Raw genomic sequence first — 22363 nt, 5'->3', positions numbered from 1 at the left:
GAGAAGAATGTTATATCAAGTTTATGTTTACTGGATTCTTTGCAGTCAGAAAAGATTCAGAAAAGCAAGAAAGTTTGATAAGCAGAACACTACCATACAGATTTGGTCATCCTTGAGCATTAGGCATCTCAAAAAAAATAATGATAATACTGACTAAAGACCAAGGCCACAAGTCTTACCTCTGCAATAATCCTCCTCAAAACTGTTCAAAGGCACATAGAAAATAAACAGGTGATTGGTGACAGCCAATGTGGCTTCACTAAAGGCAAATCAAGAATGAAAAATCTGGTGGCCTTTTACAATGGGGTTACAGCATTGGTGGAGAGGGGAAGAGCAACTGATGTCATCTACCTGGAATTCTGCAAAGCATTTTACACTGTGCCACACATTATTATTGTCTCTAGGTTGGACAGACATGGATTTGATGGGTGGACTATCCAGTGGGTAAGAAATTAGCTGGATGGTTGCTGGCAGTCAAAGAGTTGCACTCAGCAGCTCACTGTCCAAGCAGAGATCAGTGATGAGCAGCATTCCTTAGAGGTCAGTACTGGGACCAATGCTGTTCAGCATCTTTGTCAGTAACAGTGGGATTGAGAGAAATCCCAGCAAGCTTGCCAATGACAACAAGCTGTGTGGTGCTGTCAACACACTGGAGGGAAAGGATGCCATCAGGACTAGGGCAAACCCAAGCATAAGTGCAGGCTGGATAGAGAACGGATTGAGAACAGCTCTAATGAGAGCCCTTGGGTGTGTCTGTTGATAAGAAGCTCAACATCAACAGCACTTACAGAAAGCCAGCCATATCCTGGGCTGTACCAAAAGAAGCACATGTGGTTTTACTTGGGTGGGCAGTTGAGTTCCACCATGGCAGCTCTCTTACTCCCCCTCCTCAAAGGGGAAGAAAATACGACTCAAAAGACTCAAGGTTTAATATAAGGATGATCTAATTAAAGGGAAAAAGAAGATGGGGAAAAACAAAACAAAACAAACAAACCAAAAAAAAACAAAAAACACAAAGGCTGCATGGAAGCACATAGAGAGAAAAAGAGATAAGCAGTTACTCTCTACTTCATGAGGGCACAGAGAGCTCATAGGTGCTGGGCATCCACAGAACCGCCTTTCAGAACAGTATGGTCTTCATCTGCTATAGTCTACTGTTGACAATATATTGAACGCATGGAACTAAGAGTGACTGCTATTCTAAATAATGAACTTATCCCTACTAAATGGGGAAAAAAAAGGGAATTTTTGTTAGACCCTATTTATTCTTTCATCCAATGACTATTATTTTCAGATAAAAGCTGAGATCTGAATATTCCAATCCAATAGTTTGAAAGCAAGTACAACCTTTAAAAATAAAATACAAATATTATAGAATGACAACTAACATTAACAATAGGACTACTATCACCAGTAAAGAAACGTGTATTCTCGCATTGGTTAAACACTTCAGTTGTTATTCTAATTTTCTCAGCAAAATTAGAAACCAAAGTACTTGGTTCCTAGTTCAGCCCACAAGCCTTAGTTTGCATAACTGTACCAGACAAAGTGAGTCACTTAGTATAGCCTAGACTGCCTGTTTCTAGGTAGCCTGCTAATAGATTGTTAAATGTAGAACTTCCAAATGGTATGAGTTTCAGTTATAACATATTTACTGATGCATTTATATATATATATTCATTATGTTAATTACCCATTAACTGCAATGAACTGCTATGCAACAAATCCCTATTTGTCTGCCCTTTAGAAAGCAATATGTTAATTGACAAAACCATCTTTGCTGGAAAGCTATAAATCTATTCCTTGTCTCAGCTATCTTGCAAAGTGATGAAGTAATTGTTTAAAGTCTAAAATTAGGTTAGTCCTTTAAGGATATATAACTGTATTCACATGAAAACATGGTTTTGAAGTTCAGATCAGTAAGAAAATGCATAGTTTTGTAACTTCTGGAATAATTTAGGACAAGAAATCTGCACAAGAATTCTTTGTATAAATTAAGACTTATCTGAGAAGTTGATGTTACAGATCCTTGGGGCTTTGGGGGTTATTCAACACCTACAACGCCTGTTACTCCCCACCCCCCCCAGTTCTTCTATTCACAGATTCTCAGCTATGGTTTTTAATTACTTGCCAAAACACTGATTTTTCAGAACTAAGACTGAGACTTCCTCCCTCACAGTCTGCAGTTCAGCATTACTAGGTAATACTGATCTCAGTTCAATAGGTATAGTTTTCTAGCAGTTACACACATTGACTTACGATTCACAGCTAGATCATACAGGAGACAAGACTAGTATCTTTATCTTTTCTGTTAAATTGATACGTTAACTCAAAGATTAATTGGAACCTCTGGAATATCCCTAATATATTCAGTCTAATAACCAGAGTACTGCACAAGAAAAAAAAAAAAAAGATGTATTATTCTAAGATAATTTAATTAAGAAAAAACAAAAAAGCGTTAGAGAGCATTTTCTCATGTTGAAGAAGCAAATTCATATAATTTGAGTGGTCAACAAAACCAGCACATACTCAAAAACATCTTGAGTTCTCAGAAGAGAAGTAGGGAAAAACCCTGTGTCATATGATTGGTCATACAATGAAATTTTAAAGTTTATTTTTGAAAAATTTATTGAAGATAAATATCTCCTACAGATACCTATTTTTCTTGGGAACATTTGCTGGAAGCCATCTTTCCATTCACACCTATAAGTAAAAGAATACTTATCAAATACTAAAACATTAGAAAGTATTCTGTGTATCTGATGGAATGAGCAACTGTTACATGCTGCTTTAATTACCCTAAAAATCACAATTCTGAACTGCAACATTACTTTATGATCAGCTAAATTAAGTAACTTAGAAATTATAGACAAATATATTGAGCCATTTACTCAATTAAGTTTTGTTACCAAAATGTTTGCACTTTTATGAGCTAATGACATCCTGCAAGTAGTATGTTAGGTTTTAACCAGAATTAACATATTTTACCACAGCAATTATGTAACTGCTCTTAACTTTAAGTAGTTACCAGTGAAATCACCCTCTGTGATATCTATTTTTTTAATATATTACACAAAAGGGAAGACAAATAAGATTTGTTGGAAAAACGGTATGTCATTTCCCAACTATTCTATTATTACAGAAAAAAGGAGAAATCATCAAGTGGGTCACTAAGTAAAATAACTGAACAGAGCTGTGCGAGTTTACCAGCTCTTTCCTTTATCCTTCTTATGGTTATCTGTTCACAGAAATATATTTTTAGAACACGCCACAAAACTAAGTATGTAAAAAAACCTCTAATAAATGATCATTTACAAGTCCTAGTTGACTTCTGGAATAAGTTTAAGAAATGCTGCAGAATAACTGATGTATTTAGTCTTCAAGAAACTGAAGATTTTATATTCCAGTGGAGTTAAAACAGATTATTAAACCCATCCTTATGCTGAGTTTTTATTCTGTGTTCAAACACAGCCATAGAACACATACAATATCATTTTCACACTTCTAGAATCTAGTCAATGATTTCCACAACTAAAATAAATTGCAGCATTTCTTCTGTGATCTTTTCAGTGTGACATTTAGAAAATGTGTTGCATATAAGCAAGATAAGTCATAAATAGGAATGCAATTTATATGGCACACCAAATCATCTTTTTGTTCAACTATATTCCAGGAACCACGTATTTATTTCATCTTTTGTTGAAAGGTTATCACTACCAGGTGTTGTTAATATCAGATTAACAACAACATTAGCAGTAAATATACATATAGCTTTTTAATGAGAGAAACATTCTGATCATATGGCATTCTGATGGCATTAGTTTGAATTGCAGAAGTGTTGCTTTCAAGTACAAGCTTGCCGAGACAAAGTTCTAGTCTATATCCTTCATAAATAACTACAGTGATGTCCATGTTTGATAAAAGTAAAGCAAGTCTGCTATGACTCTTAAGATAATGCATTTAATTAACCCTAACAAATAAAATCAGGTCAGAGCCACTTAGTGTTAAGTTTAATTCTGAATACACTTTCAGTTTATCATGCTATCATCTGTGCTAGTATTTTAATGTCCTTACTGGGTTCTACTAATAGCTCTAATGTAATCAGAGATGTAGCTTTTTGTGGACTTACTTCCCCTCCCCTTCTCGGCAGAAGCAGGGATACTTCCCTCCCTCACACAGGTGCTAGAAATTACATATCTGAAAAAACATAATTGGAACCACACAGTCAGTCACCTTAGACAGCTTAAGTGCCTAAGCATATATACTATCCTCTCTGTACCAAAAGAGTGATGTAGTTTGCATATGTTGAGGACATAAGGTTCATGAAATAAAAATTAATCAAACAGCCTTGAACACTACTTTCAACGTACTAACCAGAAATACTAAATGAATAGTCATTCTAAAACTACAGCATAAATAGTGAAATTGTATGCTGTCTTAATATGATCATGTTCCATGATTAAGTCATACAGCAAACACCTAAGATTCCAGGTATGCAAATTTAAAAAGCACAGATCAGCGGAAGATCCAGAGGAATCCATTTTCTTCCAATTAGACTTTGTGACCACTGAGGGGAAAACAAATAAACACAACAAAACAACCTAAGACAATAAGGAAAATGGCTACAGATGCATTTAAAGCAGTAAATATCAGATTGTGGAAGGTCTACCCATGGAACATCACAGGGACTTCATACGTTGGGAGTGAGATAGCTTATTTAGATAGCTTATTTTGCTGATATTAAAGTGAGCTAGACATAGATTCCAAAACTTTAGTGAGTTGTGTGAGTTTATTGAGTTATGTCATACTCTTATGTGAGAGATTTCTCTTGTGAGAGATTTAGCAAGTGACAGGAATTGTAGACAAGCTTCCTTTATTAAAAGCTACTATTGTATCAGTACCTGAGTGAACTCTCTTGTATCATGCACTATAAGTAAGCTTTCTTAAAAAGAGAACTTCATAAAAAAAGTCCAAAGTCTCTAGAAAAATGCCTATCCATTTCCTTTAGTTTATACATTTTTTGGAAAAAAAAAAAAAAAAAGAGAAAGACTAGCACTGACTCAAAGGTAGCCTTTAAGAGTGCCTATTACTACATGAAAATGTTTAGTAACAATTCTGTAAGAATATTAATGCATTTTAAAATAAATTGTTTGTATTTGGCTCTTTTCTACAGCAATGGCTAAAAGAGCTCAGATTAATTCAGATCAAAGACAGAATTAATGTAAGTAAATACCAATCACTTCAGACATACAGCTACCAGGTTTCTTTATTATTCTTCATTGGAAACTAAGTCCCAACAAAACAGCTGGGAATGGCCCTTGTACTTACTTACCTAAGCAGTGGTGAATAAAGGTCATTGAGAGCTAGTTCCACCGATGTTGCAGCTAATGAAGTCAGCTGTAACATTCCCAAAGTCTTGCCACAGGCCTATTTAGGCTAACACAGGATTGCACCATAGCATGAATTCACATATAGGCTTCATCACCACCAGGTATCACATTCATAGCTGCAGATGTGGAAATTTTTTGCTTACACACATTTTATATATTACAGAAGAAGTTCTTATTCAAATACACTATCATTTTGTTTGTTTGTTTTTTAAATGCCACAAATCAGCTTTTGTTGTAATACCTCTGAATTAGGGGGTAAAAATATCCTTCCAGCTTTTTACCCTATCAGGGACAGCGTTTGGTTTTCCTTCCCAATCTGTGTTCTGTACTTTCATGCAGTTTTTCCATCTCTCAGCTTTATAAAAGTATGTTGACCAAGCCTATTGCTACTACCATAGTTAAAAAAAAAAAAAAAAACAAATCAGAGTATAATGGCATTATGCAACCTGATGTTCAGGTCTTGATGTTCTGATTTCCAAAAAAAAAAAAAAAAAAAAAAAAAAAGAGAGATCTAGTGGAGGGAAGTAGACATGGAATGGACAAGTTTGGTATGTTTGTAGTAAGCCAAGAATGAGCTCTAGATCAAAGCAGAAAGTCATTTAACCAGTTACATAAGCCCTGAAGCCTCAGTCACTTAGGAAGAAAGCTTTCATGCCAATAAAGGAAGAGGAGTTATTATGGCCAAGCCTGATTATATCCTGAAAGCAAAAATGTGATTTTATTTTTTTCCCCAGCAGTAGCAGCTCAAACAGTTGATTTAACTTTTCTCCTTAACTAGATGCAACTCCTTTCTCTGGTACTTTGTAACATTAACTACCATTTTCTATCAACCATACATCTCCCCTAAATTAATCACAATTGAAGGGGTGGTTGGAAAGCAACATTGACAAATCCAAAGAAGGAACCCAGAAATGAACACTGAAGACAGAATGCTTTTGCTTCAAAATGCCTGAGAGAAGAAACTGCATGCAGTAGGAAATCCTAATATCACATAGTTGACTGATATCATCATCTTCAGAAACAGCTGAGGAAAAATCATCCAGAAAGAAAAAGATATACTTAAAAGAATTTACAGCTTCAGTATATAAGAGCAACAATCCTTTTATACTCCTGAGGTGGCAGACAGAACTGATGCCATCTTTTACTTGCTGGAATCTGAACTGTTTCTCACAGATTAAACATAATCCTGTTGGACAACTGGAAATGCAGTTTGTGGGAGAAGAGAAATCTGAGTGCAAATAGGCAGGGCAAAGGACTCTAGCAAGAGTTAAAATACCTTTCCAAGTGTGTCAACAGCTGGAAGTCTGAAACAAGAAACATTGGACAAAGGGGAAAAGAAACATCAAGCCACAGAACTATGTGATGTACCACAAAGAAATATATATATATTTTTTTTCCCAATTTGAAGGATTATTTCAACTATCACAGAATGACCTGAGTGACCAATTGAAAACAGTACTCTTACAATGAGAAAAGGCATAACATCATTGCTCATCTGAGTTACTAAAGCCATCCTTATTTATCCACACAAAAAAAGCAAGAAACAAAAAAAAGGTTATATAGAGCTTGGGAAAAATAAAAGTTCACCTGCATCTGTGCATTAAATCACATTTTAGTGAGCAACAGAATGCTATTGCTGGCAGCAGGTGCTCAGTATCAAATAGTTGTCAGTCTTTCGATCAAACATTTAAAGAGCTTGAGGAAAAAAAGTCAGCTTTCAGAAACAAATGGTAGTGGTATCACTATGGCAACCAAATCTTTCATGCATGATGCTGAGCAATGTGTTTCTGACTATCACTTGAAGGCTGCTGTCACTATATTAGATCACAGTTTTGGTCTTTATTTCTCAAACAATAACGTGCATCAGGAATGTTTGCTGAATAGTAAAATAAGTCTTGTATTTAATATACTTTTAGAAGAATGGAACATAAATAAAAGTTTCAAGAGCTGATCTTTATAACGTTACTCCCTTAGCTATTGGACTGACAACACTGAACAGTAGTTGCTAGCATCAGCACAGTGGGGTCATTTCTTAATTGGAAGTGTTAACAAGTCAGTACTTCTGTAACTAATGCTGCCCCATAACATTAGATAAGTTAGTAGGCAATGCAGCATACCTGACAGCAGCAAACCTTTAAATACAAGGGAGAGGAAGCAGAAGAATGAAGAGAAGAAAAAAAGTATTTCCAATCACACTGCTTACTGGGATCATATTATTACAGGCATTTTAAAGACCATCTTTTACTTCCTGTGAGATCTATCCAATAAGATTGCAACAGAAGACAAGTACTCTTTGACATGTACTGTCCCTAAGTATCCAATAACCAGGCAGGTTGCAAACAGAAACAGTGAGAAGTATCTGCTTGCAACAGAGACTCCTTGCTTAGCTGCTGACTTTCAGCAGTCCATAGGTTCAAGTATTAAAAGTTATAATTACCTTAAGGGAAATTATACTAGCAGTAGAAAGTAGTGGAAAGAAATGTATTATCAGGAGCAAGTTGTTGCACTTACACCAAAACTTCTAATTAATTTACACTGGGAAAGAAATATAAACGAGTCAGAGTCATACCACAGAGACAAAAAGAATATTTATTTCTGTGAATGTACTTTGTGTATCTAAATATATATTTACTGAGAAAGGCTGGAAGGTCAGTTTTCAGCTATCATCACACTGTTTAGACACCTCAAAGAGAGCTGAATCACTGATTTTCAATGGGTTAGTGATATTTGGTCCAAGCTGGGATATCACCAATACCCTATAATCAACTAGAATTTTGAGTCCTTTAAAAAAAATCCAGCATAATAGCATTTATTTAACGAATTTAACGAGGCAAATATGAAATAGGTTAGGTGAAACGTTAGGTGAAATAGGTTGTCACATGGATAATTCTGACCTTGGATAGCTCAAATCTCTTTAAGTATACAGTACTTCCACAAGCCACTCCCATACCCCTCACCCAAACAGGGAGAAAAAAAAAAAAAAAAAAAAAAACAAACAAAAAAACCCCACACAAATCCTTTCAGTTCATTTGTCAGATTAGACAAATAAAATAAAAATGAAACGCCAGGCTTCTCAGAGGCTAAATTAGCTCATGCTGTTGCATTAATTAGGTTACAGACTTCAAATGCTTCTCCAGTTCTGAGTGACTTGGAAACATAGGCAGCCTTGCAGGCAGATATTCCACCAGTTATCTCACTTTCTCACCATGTCAGTATCTTCTCTATCACACAAATTCTCCTTTTCCTCTCTGCACTAGATTAAAACTTATCTCTGTTGAACAATGTTGCAAAATCATTGGTGTTTCTTCTCATCCCCTCCCACAGCCACAAATACAGAAAAAAACATTTGCTGCTACAGCCATAAAAGGAATGGTTAGAGATTTAGCTGATCATAGTTTACTTACCCAGAAAATGAATGTGAAATCTGGGGTCTGAACAAAAACAAACAAACAAAAAAACACAAGTCTGTAACGTAGCTAACACCATGGACTTCTTTTAGAGATGGGGGAGACACCAAACCTGGGACAAAAGAGAAAGTACTTTGCTTCACAGCTCCATCATGAGAGAGCTTCACATCAGAATCTCTAAATACATACCTGTTTTGAACAATACTTACAGAATTTGAAATAAATCATGTTTCCCTCATACTTACCTTCCAAGGTAATCAGACCTGCTTTCCCACTATTTTGGGATTAAAAAAAATATATAATAATAATAAAAAAGGAGTTATTTCTTAAAGACAACTTCATTCTTTTTCACAGCAGTTTAATCTTCATGAGTCTCGACACGAATTACCACTCCATATATAACAGTATGGGTGACAAATATTAGTTTGTAAGCTTAGAGGTTTCATGACTTGCTTTTAAAGAAGAGAAAATATATAACCTTGTTATATAAGGAGTGGTAATTCATGTTGAGAAAATGGTTGATATTAATAAAGAAGGGGGAGATTTGAGAGTATGTCCATGGGGGTTGGAAAGCCGTGGTTGAGATAACATTAGACTCTTAATGACGAGGCCATCAGGAATATAAAATTTTAGAGGGAACAAAAAAAAAAAAAATGTGATTCAGGAGACTCCATGCAGTCTTGGGTTGCTTGTTCTCCAGCCATTAAGGCATGGAAGTTTCTGGGTGTTTGCTGTTGTTGTTATATTCAGAGTTGTTTGACCAATGAAAAGTTGTTATGAAAAGAACTGCTGTGGGAAGAAGGGTATAAGAGGGGAGCCTGCCCTCAAGGAAAAAAAAAAAAAAAAAAAAAAAAAGCAACACGAAGTGATGAAGCTATGTCAGCAATAAAGAAGTAGAAAGAAGGAATGAAAAGGAACAGGCTGGCAGAATGGAGACCAGGATGGGAACAGGCACATTGATCGCCTCATGAAGATAGGTTCGGCCAAACTCAGCAAACTGCTCAGAGAAGCTTGAACAGAAAGTCGCTGGAAACAGGCGCACCGGAGCTGGGAAGAAGCTCGAGCTGAGAGAAGCAGACCTGCACACACTGCCCCTCGCTGGTAAGCAGTTGCGCATTATGGGGAATATAGGATTTTGAATATAGGAATTTGTTCCGTCCTTAGGAACAAAGACTGTCTTGGTAACCTTACAGCTTATTCTCCTTAACAATCGGACAGTTTATGATCCTGAAACATGGAACCAAGTTGAGGTCAAGGTGTGGGACTCTACAACAGTACTTTTCCACTAACTATTTGTTGGTCTACAACTTTGCCCGGCAACAGCAAACACCCAGCAACTTCACTCTTAAGGGCTGGAGAGCAAGCAATCTGAGACTCCTGAATCACCCTTTGTTCCCTCTAAACTCTTTACATTCCTGATGGTCTCATCGTTAGGAGTCTGATGTTATCACCAACGATGGGGCTTGTCGACCCCAGTGGCCACACTTCTACGCTCTCTCATCCTCATAAGGTGACTGTTTTATATAATAAAGAGGCATAAAACTTGCATTTTTTTTTCCTTATGCACTTTAATAGAAGAGTTTCAAGTCACATATGGTCTAAGATAAAACAGAAGCCTTCTCATATCAGGGTCATTTTAAGACTGACATGAAAAGAAGCCTATAATTATTCTCAGTTTCCCATAGAGACACAAAGATTTACCTGTTATCTTTGCTTTCATAAAATGAAGTATCATTTCTTAACTTAGAACCCATCAGAGGGAATCCTACTGCTCAGCTACAATTAGAGCATCTCCTATGAGCAGATTCTTTAAGTTCTTTTTCACTACTTACTTTATCATGATACTGGTTATGGAGAAGCAATAGGCAGAGACTTAATTCCACTGAACCAGAGATAAACACATACTCTTAAACCCTCTTCATTACAAGAGCTCCTTAAAGGATAGAGACAGTATTAATAACTACATTTAATAATAAAGTATAACTCCAAATCAAAATGTTTTCACTCTAAAAGCTAAACTAAAACTAGGATTAGCAAGCAAAGCTAAAAATCTAGTTTCTTGCATGTAGAAGGATAATGACAAAGTCACCTAGGGCTTAACATCCCCCATACCTGCATACTGCTCATATTTCAGTCTTTCCCCAGTCACGCTACAAGCCAAAGCTGTAAGAAGGCAGCAGGTGCTTCAAAGACTCTGCCTTCGAGGACAGAGTCTTATTAACACACCAGGGGTACTTAACCCTCCCTCCCCCCCATTCCTCTGCACAGGGAGACAGACACTCGACTGCAGTTCCAGTCAGGGTAGGCTAATGAGCTGAACCTGCCAGAGCCGTCAGTATGAATCAATTAACATCTGCCTCTAGATTTGCAGCACCTGCTAGCAGGGCGGATTACTGGAGAAAGCCAGCTATGCTCTCCCAGGGTACTCAGAAGCGTACATACAGAGTACATTGGAGTTAGTGGAAGTAGGTTGTTTAGTCACTGTTGGTTAGTGTGTGGGAATGTATATTATTTTCTGTAACAAAATATCATACCATAAGTAAAAGGAGCTAATTAATGTCCTTTTTTTTTTTTTTTTTTTTTTTTTTTTCTTTTTTTTTCACCCAACTGCAAGATATCTGGCTTTGTGGCTCTTAACTCTCTCTGCCTATAAGCTTTTAGATGCTCTTTGAAATCTGAACTATCTTCTGAGGCTTTACAAAGCCAGTAAGGGGCAGTGGACTTCCTCCTTGATTTCTGCAAATGTATATGTGTTAGCACAGGTGCTAAAAACACAGTGGCTTCTGTTCAGTTGTTGGTCAACCTAAAAGTCATTCTCATAAAGTAGACTGCTTTGACAGACTTCTTATCACCTGGAGCAGGATGAAGCTGGCACATACACAATGAAATGGGCATAGCAGATGTGCTGTAGATTATCATGAAGATCAAATAGTCTAGAAGATGATGCGTTGTAGGACAAAAACATTTCTTTCTAAGGTTGTTACATCTTTCTGTAAAATACAGATCCAGATCATTCAACAGATGCATAGAAAATATTATTCTATGTCAATTACTTCCTTAGCAATTTATTATTAAAAAGAACATGCTTGTGCAGTCTTGCTTTCTTCAAAGTTCTCCCTTTATTTTCAAGATTCAATTTTTTCCCCTTTTTCATATCCAAATTTCATGTAGCTGGTATTCTGATGTGAGAAAAATGATCAGTCTTGTGTAATTCTAATAAATTCTATCAAGTTTTCTTCTAGTTAACAATGAAGTGTTACAAAACCTCTCCTGTAGTCACCCACATCCCAAAAACTCAGGCACAAACTTAAATCCTATCTAAGACAAATCGGTTGCAAATTTCTGAGGCTTAACTCCAGGTAATACTTTTGTTGAGACTGCTATGATACACAATGAGAGAGAAAATAGCTTCAAATTGCTTGGTATATTATGCAAGGTAAAATATTCATGTTGAATTAATTGAACATATAAAAGTCTTCTGATTTGCAATGGTCTTGCTTTGTCAATTTCATCAGGAATCATAAACCCTTCTGCACTGATGTCCGTGGACAGCTATATTCCCTCAGACAAATCCTCTTTGCCTGTTTTACCTTAATTTATCTTTGTGCAACATGAGAGCTATGAGAACAGATAAAATGAATTCTATTTGTTTAAGAGATCCATTCTCAGTCTCATGTTTAGTTGGTGTTGCTTCTGAATTATACAGTCATGATAACAGTTTTCCTGTCACTGAAATATATCTCTTCAAAGAAGACACATAAGAATTCAGAGGAAGAAAAAAATGGCTTAAAGCCATTAAGTCAGTTATGGAAAGTGTTTCTGTAACAGTAAATTTACGAATTTATTAGGAAGGAGAAGGGTATAAATCTAAGTTAGTTTTGTTTCTTTATTTGGATGTTGCTTTTTAAAAGATTATATGAGATATTATATCCTCAAAGGAAAGCTTTGCCTCAAAGAAAAGCTTCAGCCTGTACATTAGGAAAAAAATATTTCCCGTGAGGGTGGTCAAACACTGGAACAGGCTTCCTAGAGAGGTGGTCGATGTCCCATGCCTGTCAGTGTTCAAGAGGCACTTGGACAATGCCCTCAATAATATTCTTTAAATTTTGGTTAGCTCTGAAATGGTCAGGCAGTCAAACTCTATGATCTTTGTAGGTCCCTTCCAATTCAACTTTTCAATTCTATTCTATTCAAACTCTATTCTATTCTAACAGAAACTTCTATTCCATTCCATTCCATTCTATAGCCATGGTTAAGAATTTACAACCAATGTCACTAGGTTCTCAACTGCAAGGTGAATATACCTGCTCTCACCTTTACTGACTTTCCCTATCAATGGGAAAACCTTGATGCAGCTTCCTCAGCTGTGGGATTTATAATTTTGCTGCCACGTTTATAGATGACACATTGCCTTTTACTGCAAATCATGAAGTGTCTTATCAACTACACAGTAAATAAATGGGGTATTTGTGCTCGAAAGTGCACTATAGGGCCAGCTGCTGCATAGACCTTACCTGGAAGCCCAGCGGGAGGAGTGGAAATCTTGTACCTGTGGGAGTGCAGAGAATATCCCTTCTGGACACACATTTGCTTTTCCCCTGTAGTTGTCTGTGGGATTTTTCATCTACTGGGGCTAGTAACCTACATTGCACGAATGGATGTGACAGTATGCATACTTACCCTGCTTTCTGAGACATAGTTTTAAATTATTTTTTTAATGATTTTGGCTTTCTCTAATCCTAAAGGAAATGAATGGGATGAATAGTTAATAAGGTTGCATTTTTTCTAACAAATCTAGGTTTTTCATTCAGAAGTAATGAACCATTGAAATTATTCTGGGTGTCAAAACTACCAGTAATGAATCATTTATATGAATCCCAAATAAATTGAAGTACTACACTGAAAGCAAATATAGATAATAAATACATTAAATGCCTTACTTAAAGAAGTTAATAACAGACATTTTTTCAAAACAAATTTAATGACACTGTTTAAAAATAACTCATTTTAAATTAATATTGAAACTGTGCTTTCCAAATTCTGTCCATTACTGTTTTATTCAAACAGAAATCCAGTTATCATGTAAGTGTACACCTACAGGCACACAGAGTGGAGAGGTGAGCTTCTGACAATGTTTTTTCCCATTTATATATTGAAGTCATCCATATGGAAAAGATAACATGGCTGCAAAACCTGTTTCTAGATATATATGCTTAAGGAAACAGAGGTTGAGAAAAAAAATGCCAACAGCAGTGAATAAAACATGTGAAAATATGATACTACCATGATTTTTTCGGACAGAGGTTTTCCAGACTCTCTCAATTCTTATTACTGTCTTTTAATTCATTACCTTCTTATTCCCTTCTTTCATTCAAGTCTTCATTGAATCTCTCTCTCTCCCTCTACCTTTTTTTTTTTTTTTTTTTTTTTTTAAGCAGTTTTGGTTACCTTTGAGACTGTCGCTATATGTTCTGGATAATATTGTTGCTAAAGTTGCAAGGATTATATATGCCTTGGACTTTATACCTTTGGCTAGCTGTTGCCACACCTCTTTTGTCTCATGGTAGTACTGCTATTCTGGTGTCAGAGTGTAAACGTAACTCTTCAATAAATCTCACTAAGAGCCATGCTAGGCTTTCCAAGCTTGGAAAAAGGCTCCGTAGATAGAAAGACCTCATCCATAGTTTACTGAATTCAAAGGGATTTTTGCAATATTAGTTATTGCAGTACTGGATTAGTTATTGAGTACTGGATGTAGGGTGGCTGAAATGCACTAGTCTGTCAGGTCAGTCATATTTGTTTTTGTTTTTGTTTTTTTACAGAAAAGTAAAGTAATTCCAGATCAACACTGCTAAATGTTAGCAACATTTGATTATACATTTCCCCTACACATGAAAATCAAAAGTTTTATTTTTGTTTCTGAAGATCTGTTCATATTCAAGACTTTTGGTTTTAATCAGTGTTTTGCCAAATGTTCTAGGCTGCTTTCCTTCCAGGGTTTCTCTCCTATGACTTAGAATGTGTTAATAAAGGGGGACTTGAATCTTACATTACTTGTGTCTTGTATCTTACATTCTCAGGAATGCTGCATAAAAAGGATCCTTCATCCCTTATCAGCTAGGTTTTGGACTTAGCAGAGCTACCATTCTTCCTATTCAGCCTACACATATATTTTCTTCCTCAAATGGCTGATCAAATGGCTGAACTGGACATTACCTGGATCTTCTCTCTCTACGGACTTGGAAGCATATCCTTGGATCCAAACATTTGACACAATTCATGGATCTGGTAGCAGAAAATTGACTTTTATTCTTTTTTCTTTTTTTTTTTTTTTAATTCACATTTTGGTGCAGATCATAAGTGCTAGCAGTTGCAGAACTTAGTGGATCTGTACCAAGTTCTTCAATCACTACTGTTCTTTTCCCCTGCAATAGAAAAGTTTTACTGCAGTAGAACAAACAGCATCCCTCTGTGCAGAAGATGTCCAGTAGGCTGCAAGGCTGTAGTAGAGTGGTCTTTTCTCGTATTAAAATCAGCTGAGGTCAAGATGGGAGAAGCAGAGCTACTGACAAAGTCATTGTGGCTTTTTGTTTTTGTGCAATTTAGAAGCAACTTTTTGTGTCCAAGTTCTGCTTGTTAGAAGTGAGTTTGCAACCCTCCCTCCCTACAGGCACTGCAGTCGCCTATATACATTTACAGCCCTTGATTGCTCAGACAAAGAATCCATTCTTTGGCTGAAAATACTTCAACTCTGATATGAAGCCAGCCAAGAAAATGAATGCCTAACTGAATCAATCGCTCAGCTGCAAAATGAAAAGCATACTAGATTAGAATAGAAAATAAGAGTAGAGGTGACTTTAGAGCCATGATTTTATTTTTTTTTCTGCTTTTGTCAGTGGAAAACTATAATTTTTCTTTATGTTCTCCAATGACAAAACATGATTTATAGCCAATTTTTTTAAAGTGTATTTATAGTTGTGCTCATGAAAGGTGCCACACTGACAGCTTGCTAGGCTCTGCTATTCTGTTAAAATACAGTTAGGGCAGAGGCAATGGTGAGAGGCCTTTTTTTTTTTTTATATATTTTCTTTTTCTTTTTTTCTTTTTTCCTGTTCTTCAGCTCTCTCCCATCCAACGTGAACAACTTCATACTCCAGGCCTGATGGATACTTAATAAGAGTCAATGGATTCAGGGTATTAGGCTCAGGAAGAGGCTATAATTCTTTTCTTGAGGCCACTGCAAATTTTCTCTCTATAGATGTTCATGCTTTAAGATATAACCATATTATCAACAGAGTAGAGGCAGTGGTCTCTCATGAAAAATAACTAACTAACTAAATAAATAAATAAATAAGCAAGGTTAGCTGTAGTTCTGGGAGAAACAGGTAATAGTTCTATTCTACAGCATTTACCACTGTAAAGATTTGGTAATTCTATATCAAAAAATTTGAAAGCATTAAACACTAAAATCATCTGGTTTTAGAGAAAAGAGAAATAAAGCTCATAGCTTATTTGAATGGGTTGCAAGCTAAAATCCTAGGGTCCTATTTGTGGTTATTTGACTTCAGTCATGTGAAACACATAGTAAGTGGCACACAGTTTTCAGAAGAATGAATTCGTGTCAGGAATGTTATATATAATGAACATTGATATGACTCATGAATTAGAGTTCCCATGTGAGAAGACTGCAGGTGTGAAAAACAGAAATGCGCTACATTGTCAGTTAGAAAGTGTACTTCTCATCCGTTTTTCCCCAGCTGGAATCTTTATCCAGTTTTCTTTTATCTGAAAAAAAAAAAAAAAAAAGAGAGAGAGAAAAAAAAACAACAAATCAAGCTGATAGAATTTTTCTGATACTGTACAACCCAATGTTTAGAGGAAAAAAATCTAACCCACAGGAGATTATAAGTAAATTCACTTTTTTTTTTTTTTTTCCTGTGCTGTGTAAAACACATATTTGACAGTCTTAGCTAGTATGCTGTGAGTAACAGATTGTTCCCCAAACCTGTACTCATAAACACGTAGAGTCATTATTTCTGAAAGCCTGATACCCACAGTGCAAAATGCTGCAAAGATTTGAGGAGCTCTGCCTCTGCAGAGCACACAGTGAAATATGTACACAGATTCTTTACCTTCTGCTACTCTAAGAGCAGAAGAGACAGTAAAGCTGTGCCTGAAGGAATTTGGCTCTGTTTAACAACATGTGGTTATAATAGCTGTTAAATGCAACTGTTCCCAAAGTTTTTGTATAATATAATATGCTGAAAACATTTCTGAAATGTTCTATATCAAAAGTGATATACTTAATGAAAGTATTGGAGTGGTTTAATGTCATAGGTAATCAATCAAAAAAGACAGAGAGCAATTTTATAAAATTTTAATTACTGCAGATGGATGAAAGTGTAAGATATTTATATATGTAGCTGATTTTTAATATTAATGATGGTAGTAGAAAAGAAGGATATCTTTGTAGCATTTGAGAGGAATGAGAAAATTATTTTTTAAGCAAGACTTCCTAAACTAAAGAAATATCATTTTGCCTTTAAGAAATAAAATGTTAGTAACACATTAAGCTAATCATGTAGCAATTATTTGGAAAATAATTGTAATCAATATATTTGCCACTTTCTTGATAATAAGATTAAAGAGCATAATAAACAGGAATAAGTGTAGTTATATAGAGATCATGTATATATCACTGAAGTTCCCATGAAGAGAAAGAGTAACTTAATTGAAACCTGTTCTTCTGTGGAACGCCGATACTGATCTTACAATGCTGTGTTAATTTGGCAGAATTTAGCTCAGTGACCCTTAAAGAATGAAAGCTGAGCTATCAGAACATTTTCCCCATGTCACGATATCATATCATGTGAACTTGTAGAGAACACGTCTAATTAAATATGTTAAAATCTTTGTAGTTAGATTAATGGCAGGGATATAGCCCAATATAGAAGAAATACCCTGATTGGCATATAAAGGCTATTATTTTTTGGACAGTACTAGCCATTTGTATGCCCTCCAGGGGATATCACTGTAGATGTCCATTTGGTGGAAAGCCATAAGAAGTCTTGGGGTCTGTCTAGCTTTTATTGTCACCCAGAAGACCACACAAAAGCAAGAAATATGTGAAGCTACTGAAACCAATTATTCTTAAAACTGACTTACAGCTGACTCATAGTTATATCTTATCCACAGATGAAGAACTTATGGTACATTAGGTGCAGGAAAAGAATCAGCTGGAACTTTCAGTTTCTTTGGATTTAATAGAATCCAAATAGCATCAGATGTGACATGGTAAAGTTAACAGAAGGAATAATATGCTACCTGCATGTTAGTGTCTGTGCTCATTATAGTTAATCTTTTGGCCCACCTGCAACATGCTATAAAAATATGTAGAAAAAAAAATAGCCCATGAAAAATATCCTTTATTGTACAATCATATTGTCCCTATTTTACCACCTAAAATTAGCAGACCCACATGAAGCTGTAAGGGCAAAAGTAATATTAACAAAACATTCTAGAAAGAAGTATGTAGTCTGATAGCTATTAGGCTTTGCTAAAGGTATTTTTTCCTGATTATGAATTTGTGTAGTGATCCTATTGAGCAATTCACAAATAATTCAATTTTTCAGATGGATTTCTTCATTTTCAACATAAAAAATAAGTACATCTTTGTTTATAGAGAGCTTCATGATACTAGAATAGTCAAAATTATTTATCTTATGCTTTGTCAGAGCTTAGTTAGTAAAAATTCAAGAGGATTTATTCTTTTCTAAGGACTATAGCAAATACTGAAGTAAAATTTCATTATCTGAAACAAAATGATCTAATGCAATCTGTATGGCAATATCTTTCAAATACTTTTTCTTTTATTTTGCACTCAAAAGGGAAGTCTTCTGCCATAAACTGAGGGTCTGACTCACATCACATAATTAATAATTATGTGATTTTTAACCATCAGTACTTTCACATGGTCAAAAGACCATTCAAACACTGCAACTATTCAAGCAATGACACCACTGCAAACAAATTTTGACCCTTATTTAAGCTTTCCAGAAGATTTAGAAGAGTGTAGATAATTAAACTAACAGTATAACTGGAAAAAAATATCTCTGGACTCTCATGATTGCCTTTTATCCATCTTCATTATGAGTGTCTTTTATGAAGATGCACCTGTGTTCAAACTTACAATTAACAGAAAAATTAAAATGATAACAAACATAGGTAAAGAAAATGAATGTTAAAAAATAACCTGGAAAAAAGATTTGGGTAGACCGTGGTCAATAAAAATAAAGATAGTACCAATGACTGTATTGTTGTTTTATTCAAAAAAGGAGAACATAACTGCTCTATAATTAAGTAGCCCAGTCATCTGTATGAAACAGAATGTATATTCTCACTTCAAGGTTCTAATGACACTGTTAGTAATATAATTAAGCACCGTATTTGCTGAAAATAAAATTTTGAAGTAAGAAGCCTAAAAGGCAAATAGCCGTGAGTGCATGATAAATTGTCCAAAACATTAAAGAATTTGAGAATGCCTTCCATGAATGATTTGTTAGAACAGCTTAGGGAAGAAAAAAAAAAAAAAAAGAGTTATATTTGTTAAGGCTTTTTTTCCAGATGTTTTTTGTGTTAAGAGATTGTATTAATCTCTGGTATACTTTACAAGTGATTGATCAGGATTCCTAGAGATTTAAAGACTGAAAAGGCCAGAAGGCAATACCTTGGAACATTCTAGTCCAACCTGCTGTGTGATAGTGAAAGTAGAACTTGTCTAAGTTTGTATATTCTAAATCATGTTTCTTCATTTCAAATTATAACCCTAAATGTAAAGAGAATATGACTGGAGTCTATGGGCTGGTGAAATAAATGAACATGGCATCATAGTAAAAGTTTTCTTAATCTTCTTCACAGCAGAAGATGAAAGTTTTGTTTAACTCATAGACCAGAACAATCTTATCCCTTGATGAGATGCAGAAATATTCTCTTTCATAACAAGTAAAATATTCTTCCCCCCTAAAATAAGTCTTCCCACAACAGTGTGAACTCTGGTAAATACTTATTTTTAAATTGTTCAGGATTGTTCTGTTGGTCACTATAGAGATTGATTTTTTATTATTTTTTGAGTGATTTTTTCTCTATGTTAGAATTGCTGGCTTTGGAAGGCATTTGTGGTTTTGTTTTGTTTTGTTTTTCAAAGACATTTCAATGCATTCAACAGTACATCAACACTACAGAAAAAGTTGTGTTATTTTACATTTCAGGGAAATATCTACATGAAGACTTGGACCATTCTCAAGGCGGCATTCTCAGAAATGCTTTCACATTGGAAATAGATTTGGTAAATTATTTTTGTAATTTTCTTTTTGGTCCTCATGGTAGCCTGAAATGGGCTATTTTTTGCCAGAAAATAACCACAGTCTTCTGTTGTTAGTTCCCAATATCAAATATACACACTTTGGCTTATTTACTCATAAAAATAAAGTGAATGAATGCCTGTAATTACTAATGCGGTCCCTGATGGAAATACTATTTCTGAAAAAAAGTTCCTTGCATGAACTGAATGTAATCGACCTGTATTAAGTTTAGCTGTATGATGATGTTCACATTCTAACAAGAGTAGTTCATTAAGAATTAATAATTGTGTCTAACCAATCAATAGTCAGAAAAAATATACTGCAAATGATCACATATTCCCTAAAGAAATCTTGTAAGATTGATTAGATGGAACCTTTTTGTGCTCTAGCTGGAAAAGTATATCTCTTTCAATAAGGTCACCAATGTGAATGCATGTGAAAACAACTTTTAATTTATATTTACCAATAGTTTCAAATTGAGCTTTCTTGTGTTATATCATTCAAAATTCTAGTTCATGAAAATGTATACAACATAAGTGTTGATCACAGTAAATGCAACACTTGAATACAAATTGGCAAATTATTTTGCTAAATGTGCAGGTAGGAACACAAATTTATGCTTAAATTATCCTTAACATAAGAAACAACATAAACACTTAGTATGAAAAAACCTGCAATTAAAATTTTAAAGTGAATATATTATTATGACTTTTATTAATTATTTTTACATTCTAAATGTATAATCATAGAGTGAACTCTAAGAAGAGATTGGACAGTGCACTTAGTCACATGGTCTGAACTTTTGGGTAGACCTGTGTGGTGCCAAGAGTTGGACTTGATGATCCTTAAGGGTCCCTTCCAACTCAGGATATTCTATGATTCTATGATTCTATGATTCTAACTATTCTCAATGTGCTGTATTATATATTTACAGTGCCACTTACATTTCTAGGAATATATGTGATTTAATTTTTTTTTTGCTTTGTTTTTTAAAGAAGAAGAAAACAAAAATTAGTAGTTCAGTTGTTTATTATGGCCCAATTGAGAAATTTGTACTTAGAGATGGGATAGCAAAACTATTAAATCAAAAAGTGACATTCTAGCAAAAGCCAAGAATAATCAAAGTCTCTTTTCTTTAGGTTAATAAGAACTTGTATAAAAAGGACTAAGGTAGACTGATGTTTCAAATTATATATGCATAAAATCATATATAAATATTCATATAAATATAAATATAATGAATATGCAAATATTATATATAAATATATATTATATAAATATATATAAATTCATATATAAAATTCATATGAATAAAATTCAGCCACTAAGAGCACTGTACATGTCCTACTGGTTTTCATTGTAGGAAGAGTTGTCAATATTACATTTAAGACCTGTAATACCTCTTTCATTTGCAAAAATATAAAATGATTTACAACAGAAATCAAAGCACTGTATTATCTTCTAATAAGAATTGAAAATAGCTTGCAATCCTCAGTGCAAAATGTCCTCTATTAATGATAATCCTTATGATTATTTAGCTTCCCTAAAGTAAACAAACATACAGTGGAACTGCTTTCAAATTAGTTATCCTCACAGCAAATGCCCTGTGGTACATCAGCAACAATTTATTTTGCAAAGAGAGTAAAGAAATAAAATAAGAGGAAATGTTTAACCACTTATGCAAATTTAATATGCTGCCCTGATAAGATATTCTAAGGGTGCAGTGTATTTGGGGATTTAGATTTTGATACTTTACTTTGAGAAATCAAATATTGATGAACTTGGGAAAGAGAGAAGAGCTTGTATATAAGCTACACATGACATATGCACTGAAAATAACAAAGGCTGGATACAGACCTATTTATTTATTTGTCTATTTATTTATTTATTTTAAGCTCTTTAGCTCTGCAGTGATAAAAGAAATAAGGACATAAGCAACGTCCTAGGGCAGATCATTCTGTCCATCATTCTGCCCATCCCCTCTCTGACAGTGGCAGAAGAGGTTATTTCAGGAGATCACAATAGCCTGGCCATTTTTTTCCCCTCATACTCCTCCATGTCTGCAATATGGAATTAAGGATGTTAGTTGGCATATCCCTACCAAGACTTGTTAGTTTACACGTGTTAGTGTCAAGCTGCTGCCTATGAATGTGCCCATGTTATTCCCAACCCTGCTGTTACAGCTCCCTCTGCAGCTTCCTGTATC

General features: G+C 34.9%; 1 long non-coding RNA gene across 2 annotated transcripts; it reads right to left on the bottom strand.

Annotated features, from left to right (window-relative positions):
* Nucleotides 1-2500: 2500 nt before the first annotated feature.
* LOC137850203 (uncharacterized) lies at nt 2501-11020 on the bottom strand. 2 transcript variants are annotated; one of them, XR_011092354.1, is made up of 6 exons: nt 10910-11020; nt 9007-9071; nt 8795-8909; nt 5333-5506; nt 4130-4197; nt 2501-2703 (listed from the first exon to the last, which is right to left on the bottom strand). It is a non-coding gene; the product is annotated as an uncharacterized lncRNA (long non-coding RNA). The 2 variants fall into 2 exon arrangements; XR_011092353.1 differs by lacking the exon at nt 2501-2703 and having other exon boundaries at nt 3047-4567.
* Between the last annotated feature and the right edge of the window lie 11343 nt (nt 11021-22363).

This window comes from Anas acuta, chromosome 1, assembly GCF_963932015.1.
Source record: "Anas acuta chromosome 1, bAnaAcu1.1, whole genome shotgun sequence".
Taxonomy (NCBI): Eukaryota; Metazoa; Chordata; class Aves; order Anseriformes; family Anatidae; genus Anas; species Anas acuta.
Note: the sequence above shows the minus strand (reverse complement) of the source record. Positions and strands in the feature narration are given on the sequence as shown.